Source organism: Trachypithecus francoisi, unplaced genomic scaffold (genome assembly GCF_009764315.1).
Source record: "Trachypithecus francoisi isolate TF-2019V2 unplaced genomic scaffold, Tfra_2.0 Lachesis_group15, whole genome shotgun sequence".
Classification (NCBI taxonomy): domain Eukaryota; kingdom Metazoa; phylum Chordata; class Mammalia; order Primates; family Cercopithecidae; genus Trachypithecus; species Trachypithecus francoisi.
In genome coordinates this window covers 21,348,863-21,373,995 of record NW_022681460.1, presented here as the reverse complement: position 1 = coordinate 21,373,995, position 25,133 = coordinate 21,348,863, and the positions used below count along the sequence as shown (strand labels likewise).

Here is a 25,133-nt window from a genome sequence, read left to right as displayed (position 1 = left end):
TAATTCACAGGGTCATTTCACTGAATGTCAGGAAAACAGCTATCTAATCTGCTGGGATTTGGTTCATAGCCAAAGGAAGGCAACAACTTCTCTAGTCTGACTGAATCTGCTACACCACAACCAATTTCTTTAGCATTGAGAAACACAGCATGTCTCTACAGCTTGCCAAGGGCTAGATATTGTAGGTCATACTTGAGCCAAATAACATTTTTCATGTGACCCAGTGTATTCATTTAAGTATGTCTAACTAGAGTGCATTTCAATTACATAGTGAATTTAAACATGTGACCTACCTTTAAAAGATGCTGTAACTTTAATTGAAAAAGCCTTTTAGTGGTTATTCGGTTCAAAATTTTCTTATAATTTTTTAAAAAGAAAAAGGCTAAAAATACTAAAATCTACATTTTAAATGTTAGACTATTAGGATATGGGGATGCATGGATGAGTGGATGGATAAATAAATGGATGGAGTCAATTGTGTATTTATAAAACAAATCTTACCTTTTGCAGTGATTCATTTGTTTTCCTCAATAGTTTGACGAATTTAAACTTCTTAACTATATGGGAATGAGGCAAAGCAGAAGATTTTAAGCCGAAGAATTAAAATTCACTGTTCTATTAAAGAACTTCAAAAAAAGATAAAATATCTCTGATAATTATAAAATAATCAACACAATTGTGGCTTACTTGTCTAAAAAGTCAAGTTTTATTTGAATTTTCAGGAACCTAGATATAAATAAGCCCGTGAGAAATACAAGATGCCTATCTGAGGAGGAAGCACCTGCTTTTATTTAATATCTAACTTGTATTTATAAAGTGGAAAAGAGGAGGTGATATGAACTATTGGAAAGTTCTTATGATGGGCTAGGGAGTTTATTAATACAATTTTATTTGATGTACCCTAAAAATGTATGAGATAGAGTTATCACCTCTACGGTTTTGGAAATCTTAAATAGCTATGACTAGAGCTATTACGAAGTTAAGAAATAAGGAGCTTTCTCATGCCATGCAGAATTCCTTTTGTTACTGTTATTGTCAAGTTAATATAAGCTTTCTCAATATGATTGATTGAATCAATGGCTTCTGAAAATTTAGATTTTATAGATCTGTGGAAATAATTCAAGCAAGTAATCAAAAAATATTTTGGAAACTGACTTAATATTGCCAATTTTTATTGGCAAAGTTAAGCCATTTTAAAAATTGTATCTATTATCACAATTCTATTTTAAAATGTAAAAAATATAAGAGACTAAAACCTCAGAATGATAGACAGACTGTAAACTAATAAATGTAGCTTTAAAAAATCAACTGGATTGTCCGATGCAGTCTGATTTCAAACTGGACGGGTAAAAACCTGTCCTAGTCCTCAAATTGGCATCAGGAAAAACACTGATTTAGACTATCTCTTAGGAAAAAAAATTGTAACGTCTCACATTCTAATCACTTCATTTTATAAGGAGAAAAAGACCAGGTTATTCTACATCTCCAAAACTGATTTTAATAATCTTGACCTTGAGCTGCTTAAAAGTAGTTTTTCAACATTCAAGAAGAAAATAAAAGCTCTTCCTGGACTGAGTAGGGGCTAGAGAGAGTCAAAGAAAATGTAGTGTGCATGTCAACCAGTGTTGCAAAGAGCAGAGGCCTGGAAGAAGCACAGGCTCTACACAGATGACATTGAGTGAGGAGATCATGGCAGAGACACAGACACTGGTGCCCAACAGCCAAGTTCAGGTGCAATAGCCACTCCTTGGACAGAGGCTAACCTAGACCAATAGATGGCACAAAGACCAGAGTCCTCTCTCAATGCCAGCATTATATGTACATGACCACAGACATTAGATAACCCCAGGAGAAGACCAGGAACACATAAGGAGAACCCCCAGAGGATGACATTTTGCCCTAGAAGTATCTTAAGATACTTAGAGTAACCTTAGAGGTAAACTGTTCAATTACAGAAATACAAAGTTATAGTTTAGTATATCTAAGCTGGGTTAACATTTTTAAACCACCCACAAATATTTGAGTTAAATCTATTATTAGAAAGGACAATTGGAACTTGATATCTTGCTTTTCCTATTCTGAAGAAATATTTATGGTGAGATCAGTAAATAGCATAACTGTTTGGCTGAAAGTTAAAAGAGACTCAAAGAGAATTAGCTAATTATTCAGGTCACTTATTTTAGTCCCTTAGAGACATTAAGCAATAGTACCACCTAATTTTTAGTATATTTTCTCTGTCTTAAGAACATTTAGGAAGAAAACAGTAGTTTCAATTTTTTATAGGTTCTATTCAGAAAGGCATTAAAATCCTTAACCTATTTCTCACCGGAAGGAGAAAGGAAAAAAGAAAATTAAGTGCTGTTTGTTCATCCTTTGTAGTTCAGAATAAAGTATTGGTTATTTTTTAAATTCTACTTATCGTTTCTCTTGCCTGATTTTTCTTCTGCCTTGGACAAAGGAGGCTCCTTAAAAAGATGTTGTCATCTGAGCAAAATCTGGGTTAAGATAAATTGAATGTTGATCCTTAGTTTAGTTTTTGAATTGGCAAGTTTTAAAAACAGAGCAATTCCAAGCAAAAAGAAGTGTTTCCAAATGGTAAATTTTTTTTCTTCGTAATAAAAGGGCCCTGAATGTTGTATTAGTTTGTTTTCAAGCCGCTAATAAGTTGTACCCAAGACTGAGTAATTTACAAAAGAAAGAGGTTTAATGGGCTCGCAGTTCCACGTGGATGGGGAGGCCTCACGATCATGATGGAAGGTGAAAGGCATGTTTCACATGGCAGCAGATAAAAGAAGAGAACTTGTGCAGGGAAACTCCCCTTTATAAAACCATCAGATCTCACGAGACTTATTCACTGTCACAAGACCAGCACAGGAAAGACCTGCCCCCATGATTCAATTACCTTCCACTGGGTCCCTCCCACAACATGTGGGAATCGTGGGAGCTACAATTCAAGATGAGATCTGGGTGGGGACACAGCCAAATAATATAACATGTTTAATCTCTAACTTCTCTTTTTCCCTCCCCTGAAATTCTTTGCCTACTTCAAGGCAAACACTGATACACTGCACTACATGGTTGTGTAAGAAAAAGAGTATGGTCTCTCAAGTCACAGAATTCTAAGGTAAAATCATCTGTCTATTGGCTGAGCATAGCAAATAAATACTTAGCCTTCTGGACCTGATTTTAAACATTTATTCTCAACATTATGATTGACAACCCTTCATTCTGCCCCAGAGTTCCATCTACAAGATGGAAAAGCAAAAACAAACCCAATTCATAGTGTTTACAATTCTTGGCCAGCAAATTCTGTGTATTAGTTAGATATTGCTGCATAACAAATTATTTCAAAACTTAGTGGCTTAGAACAGCAACACTTTACTATAGTTCACAAATCATGGGAAAGCTGAGTGGTTCTTTAGGTCTTGGCTGGGCTCCCTCATGTGTCTGTCATCAGCTGAGTATTGACTATGAGCCAGCTTTGCTGATCTTGGATGCTTTATCCAATGTGCTTCTGTATCTGATGTGTTTATGACTTTGCTTAGGACAGCTGAGGTGACTTGGCTCTGATCCATCTGCTCTCTCATTCTCCATTAGGTTAGCCTGGGCTTGTTTATAGGAAAGAGGCAGAGGATTCCAAGAGACAAGAAGAGAGTGACATTTCTGCTACATTCTATTAGTCAAAGCAAGTTACAGGGCCAGCTGGGGAGAAGCTGTAAAGTTACATTTCAGAAGACATGGATATAAGAAAGGGTAGAGAATTGTGACCATTTTTATCATCAACTATAGCATGTATTTAATGTTTGGGAGAGAGGGGCAAGACATTACTGGTGCTAATACTATTAGCCAGTGTGCACTGAATATTTATTATATACTAGGTATATGTGATTATGTTTCAAAAATTATATGAAGTAAGGTTTTATTACTCCTATTTTATTAATAGGGAAACTAAGGCAATATGAGATGATATTTGTGTTGGACAAAAATAACCTTAGCTTGTTATAAGTCCTAAGAACCAATTGTTAGAAAAAACAGAAAGAGGTGTCTCCCCTAGATTTTGATTCTAATACCCAAAATAGAAATGCTATCACCTATTTTTGTCTCTCAAATAACTGTTTTTGTTTTAATAGACTATTATAATATTGATCAGTGATATTCATACCTAAATGTCTTCTTATCTACATAACTGCTGCAGCAAATTACTACCAGTGTGCTTACTATCTTTCATCTATGTTACCAGAACTTTTTGAGTGAGGTTGAACAACGGTACCATTTACCAGCACCTATTTTTGTTTTTGTGCAAAGCATGGTTACATCAAATATATATTTTTAACAGCTCTTATACTGAGTAACTCACTTAGCTGCAACCAGTTCATATGCCAGAGGAATGAAAGAAGAAAGGAGAAAGCACAAAGTTACTGAAAGTTGAGTGGGTGATATATTAAGATAAGAATGCTGTAAACTCGCTCAATCATAAAATATAGACGGTACCATGAAAATAATTTATCACTGTGTTATTGAGTAAGAACAAGATTAATTTTTTAGCAGTTTACCTAGTTTGTCTTAAAATTCCATTGTTTGGCAAGCATGATTAATTTTACCCTAGGGTTCATGGAAACTAAGAATTAGAGAGATTGAGTGAAAATATCTTTAATTATAAGTCAGAAGACGGTTCTGAACCTGATTCTCCATTACAAACCAAGTGATTTTTTTACAAGCTAATTAATCTTTGGGAGTCTCATTTTCCTCATTTATAGTATTGAAATAATGCTACCTTCTCTCCCATCCTAACTGTATTTTTGCAAAATTTAAAGTTGATAATGTGAGGACAGGGTTTTGTAAACTGAAAAGCACTAAACAGCTGTAAAGCATGGCTGATGTAACAATTCGGCATACATAAAGTTACTCCTGCTGCACTTGCCTCCATTATGAAAGTTTATGAGGATTCCTTCTTCAAATGTGCACTCAATCTTGTTACTAATTTAGACAGTGTTTTATCGTGTACATGGTAATAATATAGAGGAACAGATCAAAACATCTATATTATTAGAAGTTAATAAGGCCGGGCGCGGTGGCTCAAGCCTGTAATCCCAGCACTTTGGGAGGCCGAGACGGGCGGATCACGAGGTCAGGAGATCGAGACCATCCTGGCTAACACAGTGAAACCCCGTCTCTACTAAAAAATGCAGAAAACTAGCCGGGCGAGGTGGCGAGCGCCTGTAGTCCCAGCTACTCTGGAGGCTGAGGCAGGAGAATGGCGTGAACCCGGGAGGCGGAGCTTGCAGTGAGCTGAGATCCGGCCACCGCACTCCAGCCTGGGCAACAGAGCCAGACTCCGTCTCAAAAAAAAAAAGAAGTTAATAAAAATAGAGCCTCCATTTTTGTGGGTCTGTGCTACAGAAATGGAACAGTTATGTATCACAAATATGTGTGTGTGTATACACACACATAATTTTTCTCTTCTTTTGTAACAATTTGCCAATGGGGAATCATGGCAGAATTTATGACCTTCTAAGGAAGGTAGAATATCAGCAATTTGATAAAAGCAGAAAATGTAGCATGTGATAAATCTGAAAGGAAAAATCATGCCCAGAGAGTCATCTAAAGTTTCAGGGGTCTTGCTTGGTAGAAGGGAATGTAAGTTTTAGCTAAGAAAAAGTAATCCGTCATTGATGATAATATCAATAGTAGCTGTTGTGTATGGAGCATGTCCTCTCTATTACCTCTTTATATGTACTGTCCTGTTTTTTCTTAACAATATCAGTATGGAGTATTGTTCTCCCTCTACAAATAAAAACACAGACTTATAGAGGTTATATAATCTGACCAATGCCACACAGCTATTCAGTGACAGGTGAAATCCTGTCCTTAGATTCAAAGCATATTGAGAAAATATCTATCTTATATCTCCTTTGCTAATTTTATTTCCTTTACTAATTCAGTCTGATGTTATAATACATAGAGTTATTACATACCTTATATCTGTATATTGCTTTTCAACTACATCGTTCAGTGAGAACAAAATTCCTCCTCCCATTTGGAGAAGTTTGCCTATGAAGAAAATTAAACGTTTTCAAGTGTTGAAGGCTGTTCCTTATCCCCACTAAGTTTGCATATAATCAGTAATAACATCAAAGATTTACCAGAGTGTCTATTCAGTGCCTTCACTAGGCACTATAGAGAAAAGAAAATGAATAATATTAATTACTCATTCTGGAGGAACTATGGCTTTCTTGGCAAGAACACGTACACACAAATAATATCAGTGCAAGGCAATGTTTACTAAAAGTCAAAAAGAGAAAGGAAATTTCCAATGAGAGGTCAGAAAAAAGAAGCAAGTAGGGAAAGAAAGGATTCTTCATAAAGGCTTGGCTATTTCAGTAGCATTACAGCTGACAGTTCCTGGATGAAGATGGAGGGAAATTATTCCTGGAAAAAAAATGTAACATGGATTATAGAGACAATAAATGGTGGAACATCTTCATTTTGCAGGTGGAGGAGTAGCAAGCAGTAAAGTTGAAGAAGTAGTAGAGGTTTTTAAAGGCTGTGATAAGAAATTTTGATTGTATTAGTGTACAATGATAGAGACTGAATGAGAATCTAAAAAGAATAGAACTGTGCTTTAAAAGAACTCATCTGTTGGTATGCATGGAGGAGAAAAGACTGGTTATGAGAGGCCTAAGAAATATATTTTTTTGAGGGATCAAACAGACATTGAACATTTAGGATTTGTCTCTCAGCATAATTGGGGCTGATTAATATGGATTTGGAAGTTACACATGGAATTGACTTTTTGAAGTCTTGGAAGAAAATAACGAAGAAAATAAAAGGAAATAAACAAAGATGAAACAGGAAACTATTTGAAAGGCTTGCATTTGGGATGTGAGAAGAAAAAGTAGAGGCCATGAAGGAAAAGGGAAGAACAGATTTTTTTAAAAATTCAAAGCACAGGATTCTACATTCTAATGGCTAATGTGAAAGATTGTATTAATTGTTGTAAAGTCCAATAGAAATGCCATAAAAATAAGACTAGAAACTGGATTCTACCTTTAGGATTGGTAATCTCTGAGGGGATATTTTCAGTGCAGCATCAGAGCCAATTTTACTTATAAAAGGATGGACAGAGAGAAGATAAAAAGGACTTTATATAAAGAGAGCCAATCCAGGTAATTTGATTCACTAATTCGACATTTTTGGAAGGCTGAAAGACTGGGCACAAGTTGTACTTTGCTGAAATCAAATAAATAATTTCCAAGACTTCTTTCCTTTAAGCCACATACATGTAGGCGAAGAGTTCAAGTCTGGCTTAGAGAATCAGATTTGAAATAATAAAAATGCTTATCCTGTGAAACATTAGACACAAACTTGTGGTCTTTCATTGTAGGAACAAAAGAAAAAAGAAACCAAAAGAGTTCTGAAAATTGCCCTTTTAAATGCTGTTCCACAGAAAGGAAACAAAGAGTAAGCCAGTTTTCCAAAGTAGAAATAAAGGTGGAAGGAAACTTGCCTGGTAGGCATGGCTGTCGCAGAAAGTCCAACATAAGTATGGTAGGAGTTACTGGGGTAAAAGAAAAAGACTACAACTTAGTGTTTATTATAGACTATAAGTATAGCATTCATTTTTAAAAAAATAAAAAGCATTTGTAAAGAATTAATCTTTGCTCATTTGAAGTGCAAAGACCAGGGGAAATTATAGAAAATTGGGGAAATTGCAGGCAGCTGCCATTTGTGGTCTTTAGCTGACATTGCTGACCCTCTATAAAGGAGTACCCAAATGTAAACTAGGAGAAGCAGCTTGCCAATGTTTCTTGTCCTTTTAAAGACATCAGAGGTAGGCTGTGTGTACTATGGCTTAAGTCTCTAAAATAGACTTGTGAAGTATCCGAGAAATTCACAGTGTAAAACAAACAGTTAAGTGAAGCATCAAAAAAAAAAAAAAAAAAAAAAAAAAGCACCAAAGTGGTATTCCCTTCATGGCCTGAAGATTGGAACCAAGTATCTGCTTGTTACAAGTGCCACACCCTACCTGCATGTGACTCTTCACCTGTTTATGCTTCTCAGTCACACAAAATCACACCACTGATTGAAAACACACACACACACACACACACACACACACACACACTTTTCTAAGTAAAAAGTTTCCTTGGTGGTCAAATAGATAATGTGAATAAAGAAATGAAATTATTATTCTTGGTGAAAGCATTCATTTTCCTGCCAGCTGAGTCATATTTCTTTGTGTCATAAGTACATTATAGAAAACCTAAATCACACTGACTTAAATATAAATCAAATCTATTCATTAGCAATTTAAAAGTCCAGGTACATATATTTAATTCCAGGTGAGCTTTTATCCAGTGGCTTGAATAGTAGGCCCCATTCATTTCCATCTCTCTCCTCTGCCTTTTGTGGTAATGATTTTTATCCTTAGGCTTCAAAATTGGTCTCATTAGCAGTTTTAGGTTCTCTTCGTAGGGTGGGTAGCATTGCTTCTGACGGTCCTGACTTCACCTCCTCAGACATGCCTCTCAGGGGAAAAAATGGAGCCATTTTCCACTGACGGGCCTCACAAAATGTCCTCACATCTCATCGATTCTGATGGAATTATTTATCAAAGGTTGGGATATGCCAATGGCTTAACCGGGATCACTGGAATAGAGAATGGAGTAGATAGTGAAATCAATTTCACCACCATCACTTATCACGAAAATAGAAGAGTGATTCCCCAGAGAACCACTGTAGTGTTATTTTACTTCTCTTTCTTTCAAACAAAAATAAATGAAAGAGAGGGCATGAAATAATACTATGTGACAAAAACAACTGGTGCTTGCTACAATCTCTCTTAGATTATTTAGTTGAGAGATGGTCAACATAAGAGTTTGTCCCTGACCAGAGACAACTAGTTGCTTAATCATATTACACAAAGTAGAGATCAGAGCAAATTTCAGGCTCACTTAATCTGTCACTCAAATATTAATAGTGAATCAGAAGAAAAGAAGAGAGTTTGGAAGACAGAGTACTGTTTTCTTGGCATTCACCTAAAGAGAAAGTTCATACCAGCCAAAATAATGCTCTAGTAGGTTTATCTCCCAAGCCAGATACATTTTTTTCTGATTCTGTATGCTTGTCAGTACATCCCCATCAGAATACAGTATTTAGTATTAAATACTGTATTGGTTATTAAATTAATTGTCATGAAAAAGTCAGTATCTGGAAAGGGTGACTGCTGGCCTAGGTTTTCACCTGGCCTAATCAACCTTTTATAATCAATACATAAACATAAAGTATTACTGAATATGTGCTATGACTTGGCTGCCCATCTGATTTTAAGATCTATATTGTTGAGAGGCTGGCGTATGTGGAACTCAGATGAAAGAAAAAGCATGAAGCCTTTTCTGACTTTTAATCTGCATGCAGTACTACTGCAAGAAATTTTCTACCTGGAGAGTAAGAAGTATGCTGAAAATTTTAGGAAATAGAAGAGCTTATATTTCTAACCAAAACTTTCTCAGCGACTTATGAATTCAGCAAAGATCCATGAAGAAGAAAAGATATTTGATAAGTGATGGTAACACCATTCCAAAGTAAAATTAATCTTTAAATATTGATTTTAATTTTAAATAATGCTGTAGGGAAATTGGGGAGGACAACTAATCTCTCTACCATTATATTAACCTGAGCAGAATATTCATTTTGAAAACTCAGTCTCATAAATACTGATTCTTATAAATCATGGGTTCTAGATTTCCTGGAGGCATACAGAGTTGTTTTATGTCTTCAGTGGTTGAAAAAATTAGTCCTAATTCTAATACCTGTTACCATCCTTTGATGATGATACAGTAACAGAAATAGCTTTCTGATCTATGTAGAAAATTTAACTATATATATAATTCAAATGAGTAATATTTAATGATAAAAATAGAACAGCACTAATATTCCAAAGTGATTTTTTAAAACCTTAAATAAAGTTAATTTTAGCACTTATTGTTTCCAACTTAGATAATATTTAATTTGATACTAGTGGGAAGCAAGAGAGGCTTGGCTATATTTTGATGAGGCCTTTGCAGAAAAGACCTTGAAAAAAACCTTTTTTCTATTACAATTAAAAAGAAAGGCTTGTATGTAACTGGCAAGATCTCCATGTTTTAAAAACAGTGTTGTCGTTTTTTTTCTTTATAACAGTTACTTATCAACCATAGTGGCCTTTGTTTTAACTCCGCCTATGCCATATCCTTCAAGGGCATGCTTCACTTTCAAATTAGTTTTAGAATCATATTCTACTTGCATACACATGTTTATAACAGCACAACTTTCAACTGCAGAAAGATGAAACCAAACCAAATGTCCATCCATCAACAAGTGGATAAAGAAAATGTGATATATTTATGCCATGGCATACTACTCAGCCATAAAAAGGAACAAAATAATGGCATTTGCAGTAACCTGAATGGAACTGGAGACCATAATTCTGAGTGAAGTAACTCAGGAATGGAAAACCAAACACCAAATATGTTCTCACTCATATGTGGGAGCTAAGTTATGAGGATGCAAAATGATACTGGACTTCGAGGACTCAGGGGAAAGGATGGGGGGTGGTGAGGGGTAAAAGACTATACATTGGGTACAGCGTACACTGCTCAGGTGATGAGTGCACCAAAATCTCAGAAATCATCACTACACTTATTCATGTAACCAAACACCACCTGTTCCAAAAACCTATTGAAGTAAAATTAATTAATTAATAAAAATTTAGAATCATATTCAAGTACATCCTTATTTTTCTCACACTTTATAAATAATGAAATCATATGGAATCTCATTTATACTCTGTATTTTCCTAGTTCCCATCATCAAATTTTTGGTTCTTTCAAAATAAAATTTTATTCCACTTATGACTGGCAAATCCTCTTTAGTCTGAAGATTTAATAAAAATTAGGGAATAAAATTTGGATTATAGTAGAAATTTTAAATACTTATATCTTATATTTATATTGATATATATGTAGGTATACATATATGTATGTGTATATAGAGAGAGATAGAGAAAGAGAGATTTTTATCTTCATAATCAAAAGGTATAATAGTTTTTCCAATATAACTAAATGCTAACATGAACTGAACGATAAGTTTAAAGTAAGGACACACTTACTTAAAAACTCACCATTCTCAAAAGAATATTCCTGAAAGAATATTCTGAGCCACACTCCCCAATCCCCTCTCCAGAGACAGAGTCTTGCTTTTGATCTCTCGCTCAGGCTGGAGCGCAGTGGCACGATCCAGACTCACTGCAACCTCCGCCTCCCAGGCTCAAGCAATACTCATGCCTCAGCCTCCTGAATCGCTGAATTACAGGTATGTGCCACTGCGTCTGGCCAAATATTTTATTTTTAGTAAAGATGGGGTTTCACCATGTTGGCCAGGCTGGTCTTGAACTCCTGACCTCAAGTGACCTACCCGCCTAGGCTTCCCAACTAAAAGAATATTCATAAAAAACAATATTCTATCACAAGATCTCTCAAGATTTTTCTAATTTGTATTCCCTGATGAAAAGATCTGTATTTTCCTAATGAGTAATGATGTTGAACATCTCTTTATCCGTATACGTTTTGGGGAGGAAATGTCAATTCAAATTCTTTGTCAGTTGTTAATTGGGTTGTCTTTTTATTATTGTATGAGGTCTTTGTATATTCTGGATACCAGTCTCTTATCAGATATATAGTTTACCATAATTGTTTCCCATTCTGTGTGTTGTCTTTTCATCTTCTTTTTATATTTTTTAAGAGCATGCTGTAGATAGAATTTTTTTGGTTGCCTCATACATTCAAAAATCTGAATAGGCCGGGCGCGGTGGCTCGCGCTTGTAATCCCAGCACTTTGGGAGGCCGAGACGGGTGGATCATGAGGTCAGGAGATCGAGACCATCCTGGCTAACCCGGTGAAACCCCGTCTCTACTAAAAAAATACAAAAAACTAGCCGGGCGAGGTGGCCGGCGCCTGTAGTCCCAGCTACTCCGGAGGCTGAGGCAGGAGAATGGCGTGAACCCGGGAGGCGGAGCTTGCAGTGAGCTGAGATGCGGCCACTGCACTCCAGCCCGGGCGACAGAGCGAGACTCTGTCTCAAAAAAAAAAAAAAAAAAAAAAAAAATTCTGAATAGTACAATTAACTATAAATAAATTCAATCTTTTCATTCAAGGAGTTGCAAATAAAGTTTAAATAGAAACTTCAAATTCCTCTGGGTTTACATTTTTAAAGACACTCTTAGATTTACTGAGAGAGCATATCAAAAACCAGATCTAAAATGTTAAAGCATAAATTTTAATTATTGGATCTACTATTCTGACCCTTGAAACCCAGTTCTGCAGGACAGAACAGCTATTTCACTCCAACCTACAGCTAAAACATGAAGTAAAACAGATAGATACACACTAAATCTTGCATTAAGTACTGAAAGAATCATTACAATAATTTAGGGTAGAAAAATTACCTGTGTCACTATGTTGCATAATTCCACTCCTTCCTTCAAAGGAAGCAATTCAATGCCTTAGCTCTTCCCACAAGGATTAAAATGCATTGCAGTCCACTTCTGCCCGCAATTCCTTCTTCCACAAAAATGTGAAACTAACGATTTCCATGATGGCTGCTGGCCAGGCACAGGGGCTCTGTGGGCTGTCCCTGGACCCCAGGAGCTGAGGAAAACAAAGAGGATTTCCAGCCATTGTCCTCTGTAGCGCTGAGCATCACCACCACCACTGTTAATTTCTTGATGGTATCATTTGCAGCACGAAAGTTCTTAATCTTGATGTAACCCAATTTATCTATTAGTTCTTTTGTCACTTGTACCTTCATTTCATATCTAAGAAACCATTGCCTAATCCAAGTAAATGAAAATGTGCTCCTAAATTTTCTTCTAAGAATTGTGTAGTGTTATCTTTATATTTTGGTCTGTGATTGATTTTGAGTTATTTTTGTGTGTGTGTTGTTTAAGGAAAGAGTCTAACTTCATTCTTTGACATGCGGATATTCAGTTGTTTCCAGCATCATTTGTTAGTAAGACTGTTCTTCCCCTGATGAATTGTCTGACATCCTTGTCAAAAATGAATTAATTATAAATGTAAGAGTTTGTCTCCGGACTCTAATTATACTCCATTGACCTATAAGTCTATCTTTATGCTAGTATATGTTGCCTTGATTACTGCAGCTGTGTATGGGAAAAAGTTTTAAAATCAGGAAGTGTGAGTTCTCCAACCTTGTTTTTTTCAAGAATTTTTTTTTTTTTTTTTTTGGCTATTTTGAGTCCTTTGCATTTCCATATTAACTTTATTTTGTCAATTTCTGAAAAAAAGTCAGTGGGGCTTTTGATGGAAATTGCGTTGCATTATTTCTTCAACAATTTATGCAGTTTTCAGTGTACAAATCTTAACTTAATTTGTTAAATTTATTCTGAGGAATTGTATACTTTTTGATGCTAATGTGAATGCAATTGTATTCTTAATTTCATTTGCAGATTGTCATTGCTAATGGATAGAAATACAATTGATTTCTGTATATTGATCTTGTATTTTGCAACCTTGATGAACTCACTTATTAGCTCTGATCATTTTTAAGTGAATTCCTTAAGATTTTCTGTAGACAATGTCATGTCATCTATGAATGCAAACAGTTTTACTTTTTCCTTTCCAATTTGGAAACATTTTATTTCTTATATTTGCCTAATTGTCTTAAATGGCACAATGCTGACTGAAAATGATGATAGAAGATATTTTTGCTTTGTTTTTTAACTTAAAGGGAAAGCATTTGATCTTTTTTTCCTTAAGTATGATATTAGCTGTGTGGTTTTTTTAATTTTTAATTTTTATTTTTTGTAGACGTTCTTTAACAGGTTGAGAAAGTTTGCTTCTAATTTTAACTTGTCGAGTGTGTTTTATCATGAAAGGGGGTTTAATGTGTCAAAATTATTTTCTGCATCTATTGAGATTATCATGTGGTTTTGCCCTTTATTCTACTAATATAACAAATCAGATCGATTGATTTCCATATGTTAATTCAACCTTGTATTCCCGGGATAAATCCTATTTGGCCATGTTGTACAATCCCTTTTTTCTGCTGCTAGATTAAATTTCCTAGAATTTTATTAATGGCTTTTGCATCTGTATTCATAAAGCATATGTAATTTTATTTTGATGTCTTTGCTTGCTTCTAGTATCAGAATAATCCTGGCTTCCTGAAATGAGTTTGGAAGTATTCCCTTTTCTTTTTTTGTTTCAAAGAGTTTGTAAAGGATTGGCATTAATTCTTTATATATTTGGCAGTTTTTGCTAGTGAAGCCATCTGGGCTAGGGTTTTTCTTTTTGGGAAACTTTTACAGTATTAACTTAACATTTTGCTATGTGTCCTCAGATTTTCTATTTCTTCTTGAGTCAGTTTTCATAGTTTGTGTTTTTCTAGGAATTTGTTTTATCTAAGCATCTAACTTATTGGCACACCATTGTTCCTTTATTTTCTTATAATCCTCATTATTTATGAAAAGTCCTTAAAAATATCTCCCCTTTTATTCTTTGTTTTATTTGAGCCTTTTGTCTTTAGCATAAAGTATTGTCCATTTTGTTAATCTTTTCAAAGAACAAACTTTTAGTTTTGTTAATTTCATTATATTATTTTTCAACTCTATTTTCATGCATTTTTTGTTCTCTTTTTTCCTTTTTTTTTTTTTTTTTTTTATAAAGGGTCTTTCTCTGTTGCCCAGGATGGGCACATTGTGTTATATTTTTATTCATCAGAAGAAACTTTCTAATTTCCCTTATGATTTATTGACCAACTGTTTAGTAACATGTTGTTTAATTTTTATGTTTTTGTGATTTTTTAAATTTAATTTTGTTGTTGCCTTCTAATTTAATACATTGTGTTTGGAAAACAGTTTGTATAATTTTATTCTTTCCATATTTACTGAGGCTTGTTTTATAGCCTAGCATGTGATCTATTGTGTAGTTTGTTCAATATGCACTTGAAAAAAATGTGTATTTTGCTATTGTTGGGTAGAATATTGTATAGATATCTGTTATATCTAGTTGGTTCATAGTTTTGTTCAAATATTTTATGTTCTTACTGATCTCCTGTCTACCTGTTATTGAAACTGAATTATGGAAGTCTCCAACTATTATTTTAAAATTATTTATTTCTCCCTTCAATTTTACCAGTTTTGCTTTACGCATTTGGGGGACTCTGTTTTTAGAGGCATATGTGTTTATAATTTTTACATCTTTCTCATGGATTTAATCTTTAATTGTGAAATAACCCTTTTGTTTCTAGTAATATTTTTGTTGTAAAGTTTATTTTTGTTTACTATTAGTATAGCCACTCCAGTTCTCTTATGGTTGCTGTTTTCATGGGGTATCTTTTTCCACTCTTTTACTTTCAGCTTATTTGTATCTTTGAATCTAGAGTATGTGACCTGTAGATAGCACAAATTTGGATCTATTTTTTCACCCAATCTCTAATCTCTGTCTTTTGAATGAGTTGTATAATGAATTTACAGTTATTATTATTATTGACTTGTTTTGATTTATGCCTGCCATTTTGCTTTTTGTTTTCTATATGTCTCATGTCTTTCTTGTTCTTCTGTTCATTTTTACTGCCTTTTTTACATTAAATGGATATTTTCTCTGTGATATTGTATTTCTCTGAGAATTTTTAATAACATATTAATAAATTATTTTCTTTTTCTTGTATGTAGGACTTTCAACATACATAATAACCTATAACCTACTTCAGATGTATATAAGTTAATTATAGTGAAATAAAGAAAGTTTACTCTTACATAGCTCCATCTATGACCCTTGTATTGTGTTATTATTGTTATGCTTATTATATCTATATATGTTATAAACACAATAATACATTGGTAAAATATTTCTTTAAGTAATCTTATGTCTTAAAGAAGCTGAGAGAATAAAGGGGAACAAGTAAATAATTATTCATATAAAATGTTTGTTAAATTAACTTTCTTATTTACTATTTATTATTCTCTTCATTTCTTTCTGTGAATTTGAATGACCATTTATTGCCATTTCCCTACTCCAACAGAACTTTGCTTCCACTTGCATCCTGTGTGCTCTTATTGTCAAAGGTTATTTCACAATAGAAAATTACATTTCTGTGAGTCCAAATGTATAATTATATATTGTTTCATCAAATTTTGTAAAGTTTCTTTTTAAGATAAGAGAATAAATATGTAATTATATGCTATTTTATAATTACCTACATAATTGCTTTCATTGGCACTCTTTTTCGCATGTGTGGATTAAAATTAATGTCTGTTGTAACTTGCTTTCAGGCAGAAGAACTCCCTTTAGTAAGGCAGGTCTGTTAGCAACAAATTCTCACAGCTTTTTGTTTTCTGGGAATGCCTTTGTTTCACTTTTATTTTTGAAAACTAGTTTTCATATATATACACACACACACACACACACACATATGTGTATATATATATACACACACACGCACATATGTGTATATATATATACACACACCGCACATATGTGTATATATATATACACACACACACATATGTGTATATATATATACACACACACACGCACATATGTGTATATATATACACACCACATATGTGTATATATATACACACACGCACATATGTGTATATATATACACACGCACATATGTGTATATATATATATACACGCACACATGTGTATATATATAACACACACACGCACATATGTGTATATATATATACACACACACACGCACATATGTGTATATATATACACACACACACGTGTGTATATATACACACACACGCACATATGTGTGTATATATACACACACACGCACATATGTGTATATATATACACACACACACGCACATATGTGTATATATATATACACACACGCACATATGTGTTATATATACACACACACGCACATATGTGTATATATACACACACACGCGTGTGTGTATATATATACACACACACACATATGTGTATATATACACACACACATATGTGTATATATATATATACACACACGCACGCACATATGTGTATATATTATACACACACACACACGCACATATGTGTGTATATATATACACACACACATATGTGTATATATATACACACACACGCACATATGTGTATATATATACACACGCACATATGTGTATATATATATATACACGCACACATGTGTATATATATATACACACACACACACATATGTGTATATATATATACACACACACACGCACATATGTGTATATATACACACACACACGTGTGTATATATACACACACACGCACATATGTGTGTATATATACACACACACGCACATATGTGTATATATATACACACACACACGCACATATGTGTATATATATATACACACACGCACATATGTGTATATATATACAACACACGCACATATGTGTATATATATACACACACACGCGTGTGTGTATATATATACACACACACACATATGTGTATATATACACACACACATATGTGTATATATATATATACACACACGCACGCACATATGTGTATATATATATACACACACACATATGTGTATATATATACACACACACACGCACATATGTGTATATATTATACACACACACATGTGTATATATATATACACACACACGCACATATGTGTATATATATACACACACACACACACATATGTGTATATATATATACACACACACGCACATATGTGCATATATATACACACACACACATATGTGTATATATATATACACACACACACGCACATATGTGTATATATATATACACACACACACACGCACATATGTGTATATATATATGATTATTTATTGGCAGCATTTCACTTAGAGCATTTCCACACACACACCACTGCCATCATGGGTTGATTTTGCTGCTGTTTGCTTAGTGCTTTATTTATTTGTTCAATGAGTTGACTGAACTGGTCCTGTGAACATCTGTATTCCCTCCGTGTACAGCCTCTGATGTCTCTATCAGATATTCTTTCTAATTCTGTCTTCTAGCCTGGCTGCCTAGAGGTTGCCTCTGGGACAGTATAACCCACTTATTACTAAAAGTTGTGCTTACGTTCCTTTTGCCAGTTAGATTTTTACACTTTACCATTGCATGTATGTGTGACTTGGAAGCCACTATCATAGTTTAAGTTTATGCTTCTGCCCTGTGTTCAACCAGGGATTAATAGCTTTGATTTTACACTTCTGATAATTCCTGAGAAGGCACAGTTTGGGGCATGCAAATAGTCTACACTGCAAAGAATGAGTGTTATTTTATTATTAAAACTGTCTTCCTAGGAGTTGCCCCCAGGTAAGTGTAGCTTATAATTAAATCAGTGGTTGATCAGGTTGTGCTTAAGCCCCTACTGCCAATGAAGCTCTACTCTTTGCTGATCGATCTGTATGCTGTTTGGGAAACATTTCCAAGTCTGCTCCACTCCCTGCTCTATTGCTTATAAATGTGTGATGTCTAGAGTTTTCACACAGCACTTCTTACCCACAGGATTCACTGTAATCCCAGGAGAGCTCTTCTTCGGTGTCTCTTTTTCTGGTTTTCTCTGTTAAACTTCTGGTTTCTCTGTCATTTTGCATTTTCTATTTGCATTACAGAGCTATGAGAGCCCTTTTAATTACTCTATAACAAAATCTCCATTAATTTAGACAACACCTTTTAAAACATGAAATTTTCCATACTTTGTTCCACTTAAAGTCATTCTCCTCAGGTAGAGCTACAGAGTTCTTTGTCCTTAAGACCTATCTCTCCTGAATAGAATCTCTGTGCCACTGCCTAAAAACTGGAGGCAGAGACAGTGACCTGCCTCTACAGAGTGACATTTCTGGTGCATGAGTGAGTGCACTCATTGGGGACATGATATAATGGTCCCTAGTCTTCTTGACTTGCCTCTCCCAGAGTGAATTCTTTACCTTATAAGTGAGCTGGGGCAGGAGCTATTGGAGCATTGTTGTGTGATTGGCATGGCATGCTTGAGTACAGCTTCTATCCTATGAACGAGGCTTGAGTAGGGGAATAGAGACCTAGTCCTGTCAGCCACAGTTGCGTAGAATAAAGCTTCTGCATTATAGGGCTGAGGAAGATGAAAAAAATGAACAGCTTACTCCTCACTAGGCCAAAAGATGATGGGGCTCCCTCTCTCCACAGGTCCCAGAATTAGGGTTCCTGGGGGGCAGTTTCATAAGATGGAGAGAGTGAAAAGAAGAGGAATGGAGTATGTTGTGGTTCAAATGTCACAGACTCTATCAAACTTTCCAAGATTTAGTAGATTTTTTGAATGAATATTTCTCCATCTTCTACATGCCCATCGGACAATATCCAATACTTTATGCGATCATTTTCATAATTTTACCCAGTTAAATTATTGTTTGTTGGGGAAAGAGTATGCCTTGCCACTCACTCCTTCATTTCAGACTGGGCTTACAAAATACTTTTGCTGTTGAAAGTTGAGAACATAAATATTCTAGTAAAAATGTTTTAAAAGAATGTTGGTAAGCCTGTTTGAAAAAAAAAAGATTTATTACAAGTCATAAAACAGAGTTTTATCTGGCTGATTGAGTAGAGTTATGCTTTGTTTTAGAACAACACGTACAATGCCTCTAAAGTGTGCTTTTGGTCACTGAAAGTCAGAGGGAAGGGGGATTGGGCAGATTTCACTCTTTCTAACATTACTCCTATGTTCACCACAATGATATTAAAAGCAAGGGAGCAATATAACGCCCATTTTATCCTTAAGGAAGGCTCTCATCTAGACTTGATAAGGCTAAACACAGACTGTCAAATGACAAGGACCACCATGTGTGAAACTGCTTAAGCATCCTGAATGAGTTCTACCCATACTCTGAAATTTCATTCCAATAACTGATAACTTTATGGCATATGATTATCTTGAAAATTTCCTGCTATTTAAATAATACAGGAATCAACCTTTTTTTTTGTTTGTTTGTTTGTTTTTTGAGAGAGAGAGAGAGAGAGAGAGAGAGGGCCTCATTTTATCACCCAAGTTGAGTGCAGTGGCATGATCACAGCTCACTACAGCCACAATCTCCTAGGCTCAAGCCATCTCCACTTCAGTGTCCTGAGTAACTGAGACTATAGGAACATACCAAAACATCTAGCTAATTTTTTACTTTTTGTAGAGACAGGATCTTAATATGTTGCCTAGGCTAGTCTTGAATTGCTGGATGCAACCAATCCTCCTGCCTTGGCCTCCTAAATTGATGGGATCACAGGCGTGAACCATCACACCTGGCCAGGAATCAAACTATTGAGGTGATGATCTCTAGCTAAGGCCTGGTTGCAAAGAATAGTCAGTATCATATACATTCAGAGGTTCAGAGGTGGGTAGAATTTTTTTTTTATTATTATACTTTAAGTTCTATGGTACATGTGCACAACGTGCAGGTTTGTTACATATGTATACATATGCCATGTTGGTGTGCTGCACCCAGTGACTCGTCATTTACATTAGGTATAACTCCTAACGCTATCCCTCCCCCTCCCCCCTCCCACAATAGGCCCTGGAGAGTGATGTTCCCCTTCCTGTGTCCAAGTGATCTCATTGTTCAATTCCCACCTATGAGTGAGAACATACAGTGTTTGGTTTTCTGTTCTTGTGATAGTTTGCTGAGAATGATGGTTTCCAGCTGCATCCATGTCCCTACAAAGGACACAAACTCATCCTTTTTTTTTTTTTTTTTTTTTGAGACGGAGTCTTGCTCTGCCGCCCAGGCTGGAGTGCAGTGGCCGGATCTCAGCTCACTGCAAGCTCCGCCTCCTGGGTTTACGCCATTCTCCTGCCTCAGCCTCCCAAGCAGCTGGGACTACAGGCGCCTGCCACCTCGCCCGGCTAGTTTTTTGTATTTTTTAGTAGAGACAGGGTTTCACCATGTTAGCCAGGATGGTCTCGATCTCCTGACCTCGTGATCCGCCCGTCTCGGCCTCCCAAAGTGCTGGGATTACAGGCTTGAGCCACCGCGCCCAGCCAAACTCATCCTTTTTTATGGCTACAGGGTATTCCATGATATATAGGTGCCACATTTTCTTAATCCAGTCTGTTACTGATGGACATTTGGGTTGATTCCAAGTCTTTATTATTGTGAATAGTGCCTCAATAAACATACGTGTGCGTGTGTCTTTATAGCAGCATGATTTATAATCCTTTGGGTATATATCCAGTAATGGGATGGCTGGGTCAAATGGTATTTCTAGTTCTAGATCCTTGAGGAGTTGCCACACTATTCTCCACAATGGTTGAACTAGTTTACAGTCCCACCAACAGTGTAAAAGTGTTCCTATTTCTTCACATCCTCCCCAGCACCTGTTGTTTCTTGATTTTTTAGTGATTGGCATTCTCACTGGTGTGAGATGGTATCTAATTGTGGTTTTGATTTGCATTTCTCTGATGGTGAGTGATGATGAGCATTTTTTCATGTGTCTGTTGGCTGTATGAATGTCTTCTTTTGAGAAGCATCTGTTCATATCCTTTGCCCACTTTTTGATGGGGTTGTTTGTTTTTTCTCTTGTAAATTTGTTGGAGTTCTTTGTAGGTTCTGGAAATTGGCTCTTTGTCAGATGAGTAGATTGCAAAAATTTTCTCCCATTCTGTAGGTTGCCTGTTCACTCTGATGGTAGTTTCTTTTGCTGTGCAGAAGCTCTTTAGTTTAATTAGATCCCATTTGTCAATTTTGGCTTTTGTTGCCATTGCTTTTGGGGTTTTACACATGAAGTCCTTACCCATGCTTATGTCCTGAAGGGTATTACCTAGGTTTTCTTCTAGGGTTTTTATGGTTTTAGGTTTAACATTTAAGTCTCTAATCCATCTTGAATTAATTTTCATATAAGGAGTAAGGGAAGGATCTACTTTCAGCTTTCTCTACTTATGGCTAGCCAATTTTCCCAGCACCATTTATTAAACAGGGAATCCTTTCCCCATTTCTTGTTTTTGTCAAGTTTGTCAAAGATCCGATGTCTGTAGATGTGTAGTATTATTTCTGAGGGCTCTGTTCTGTCCCATTGGTCTATATCTCTGTTTTGGTACCAGTACCATGCTCTTTTGGTTACTGTAGCCTTGTAGTATAGTTTGAAGTCAGGTAGCGTGATGGCTCCAGCTTTATTCTTTTGGCTTAGATTGTCTTGGCAATGCGGGCTCTTTCTTGGTTCCATATGAACTTTAAAGCAGTTTTTTCCAATTCTGTGAAGACAGCCATTGGTAGCTTAATGGGAATGGCATTGAATCTATAAATTACCTTGGGCTGTATGGCCATTTTCACAATATTGATTCTTCTTATCCATGAGCATGTTATGTTCTTCCATTTGTTTGTGTCCTCTTTTATTTCACTGAGCAGTGGTTTGTAGTTCTCCTTGAAGAGGTCCTTTACATCCCTTGTCAGTTGGATTCCTAGGTATTTTATTCTCTTTGAAGCTATTGTGAATGGGAGTTCATTCGTGATTTGGCTCTCTGTTTGTCTGTTACTGGTGTGTAAGAAATCTTGTGATTTTTGCACATTGATTTTGTATCCTGAGACTTTGCTGAAGTTGCTTATCAGCTTAAAGAGATTTTGGGCTGAGACAATGGGGTTTTCTAAATATACAATCATGTCATCTGCAAACAGGGACAATCTGACTTCTTTTCCTAATTGAATATCCTTTATCTCTTTCTCTTTCCTGATTGCCCTGGCCAGAACTTCCAACACTATGTTGAATAGGAGTGGTGAGAGAGGGCTTCCCTGTCTTGTGCCAGTTTTCAAAGGGAATGCTTCCAGTTTTTGCCCATTCAGTATGATATTGGCTGTGGGTTTGTCATAAATAGCTTTTATTATTTTGAGATATGTTCCATCAATACCGAATTTATTGAGAGTTTTTAGTATGAAGGGCTGTTGAATTTTGTCAAAGGCCTTTTCTGCATCTATTGAGATAATCATGTGGTTCTTGTCTTTGGTTCTGCTTATATGCTGGATTACATTTATTGATTTTTGTATGTTGAACCAGCCTTGCATCCCAGTGATGAAGCCCACTTGATCATGGTGGATAAGCTTTTTGATGTGCTGCTGGATTCGGTTTGCCAGTATTTTATTGAGGATTTTTGCGTCAATGTTCATCAGGGATATTGGTCTAAAATTCTCTTTTTTTGTTGTGTCTCTGCTAGACTTTGGTATCAGGATGATGTTGGCCTCATAAAATGACTTAAGGAGGATTCCCTCTTTTTCTATTGATTGGAATAGTTTCAGAAGGAATGGTACCAGCTCCTCCTTGTACCTCTAGTAAAATTTGACAGTGAATCTGTCTGATCCTGGACTTTTTTTGGTTGGTAGGCTATTAATTATTGCCTCAATTTCAGAGCCTGCTATTGGTCTATTCAGGGATTCAACTTCTTCCTGGTTTAGTCTTGGGAGAGTGTAAGTGTCCAGGAAATTATCCATTTCTTCTAGGTTTTCTAGTTTATTTGTGTAGAGGTCTTTATAGTATTCTCTGATGGTAGTTTGTATTTCTGTGGGGTCGGTGGTGATATCCCCTTTATCATTTTTTATTGTGTCTATTTGATTCTTCTCTCTTTTCTTCTTTATTAGTCTTGCTAGAGGTCTATCAATTTTGTTGATCTTTTCAGAAAACCAGGTCCTGGATTCATTGATTTTTTGGAGGGTTTTTTGTGTCTCTATCTCCTTCAGTTCTGCTCTGATCTTAGTTATTTCTTGCCTTCTACTAGCTTTTTAATGTGTTTGCTCTTGCTTCTCTAGTTCTTTTAATTGTGATGTTAGGGTGTCAATTTTAGATCTTTCCTGCTTTCTCTTGTGGGCATTTAGTGCTATAAATTTCCCTCTAGACACTGCTTTAAATGTGTCCCAGAGATTCTGGTATGTTGTATCTTTGTTCTCATTGGTTTCAAAGAACATCTTTATTTCTGCCTCCATTTCATTATGTACCCAGCAGTCATTCAGGAACAGATTGTTCAGTTTCCATGTAGTTGAGTGGTTTTGATTGAGTTTCTTAGTCCTGAGTTCTAGTTTGTTTGCACTGTGGTCTAAGAGACAGTTTGTTTTAATTTCTGTTCTTGTACATTTGCTGAGGAGTGCTTTACTTCCAACTATGTGGTCAATTTTGAAATAAGTGTGATGTGGTGCTGAGAAGAATGTATATTCCCGTCCCCCTCATTGATCTGTCTAATGTTGACAGTGAGTTGTTAAAGTCTCCCATTATTATTATATAGGAGTCTAAGTCTCTTTGTAAGTCTCTAAGGACTTGCTTTATGAATCTGGGTGCTCCTGTATTGGGTGCATAATTTAGGATAGTTAGCTCTTCCTGATGAATTGATCCCTTTACCATTATGTAATGGTCTTCTTTGTCTCTTTTGATCTTTGATGGTTTAAAGTCTGCTTTATCAGAGACTAGGATTGCAACTGCTGCTTTTTTTTGTTTTCCATTTGCTTGGTAGATCTTCCTCCATCCCTTTATTTGGAGCATGTGAGATGGGTCTCCTGAATACAGCACACTGATGGGTCTTGACTTTATCCAGTTTGCCAGTCTGTGTCTTTTAATTGGACCATTTAGTCCATTTACATTTAAGGTTAATATTGTTATGTGTGAACTTGATCCTGTCATTATGATATTAGCTGGTTATTTTGCTTGTTAGTTGATGCAGTTTCTTCCTAGCCTCGATGGTCTTTACATTTTGGCATGTTTTTGCAATGGCTGGTACCGGTTGTTCCTTTTCATGTTTAGGGCTTCCTTCAGGGTCTCTTGTAATGGAGGCCTGGCGGTGACAAAATCTCTAAGCATTTGCTTATCTGTAAAGGATTTTATTTCTCCTTCACTTATGAAACTTAGTTTGGCTGGATATGAAATTCTGGGGTTAAAATTCTTTTCTTTAAGAATGTTGAATACTGGCCCCCACTCTCTTCTGGCTTGGAGAGTTTCTGCCAAGAGATCTGCTGTTAGTCTGATGGGCTTCCCTTTGTGGGTAACCCAACCTTTCTCTCTGGCTGCCCTTAAGATTTTTTCCTTCATTTCAACTTTGGTGAATCTGGCAATTATGTGTCTTGGAGTTGCTCTTCTGGAGGAGTATCTTTGTGGCGTT

General features: G+C 35.7%; 1 pseudogene across 1 annotated transcript in view; it reads right to left on the bottom strand.

Moving 5' to 3' along the window:
• Positions 1-12,716, bottom strand: part of LOC117097005 — a 32,730-nt pseudogene extending 20,014 nt beyond the window's left edge. The window contains exons 1-3 of the transcript XR_004442760.1: positions 12,486-12,716; positions 5,976-6,051; positions 502-557 (exon numbers count right to left, since the gene is read on the bottom strand). The product of XR_004442760.1 is annotated as a 60S ribosomal protein L7-like (transcript). The remainder of the gene's footprint in view (positions 1-501; positions 558-5,975; positions 6,052-12,485) is intronic.
• Positions 12,717-25,133: the final 12,417 nt, after the last annotated feature.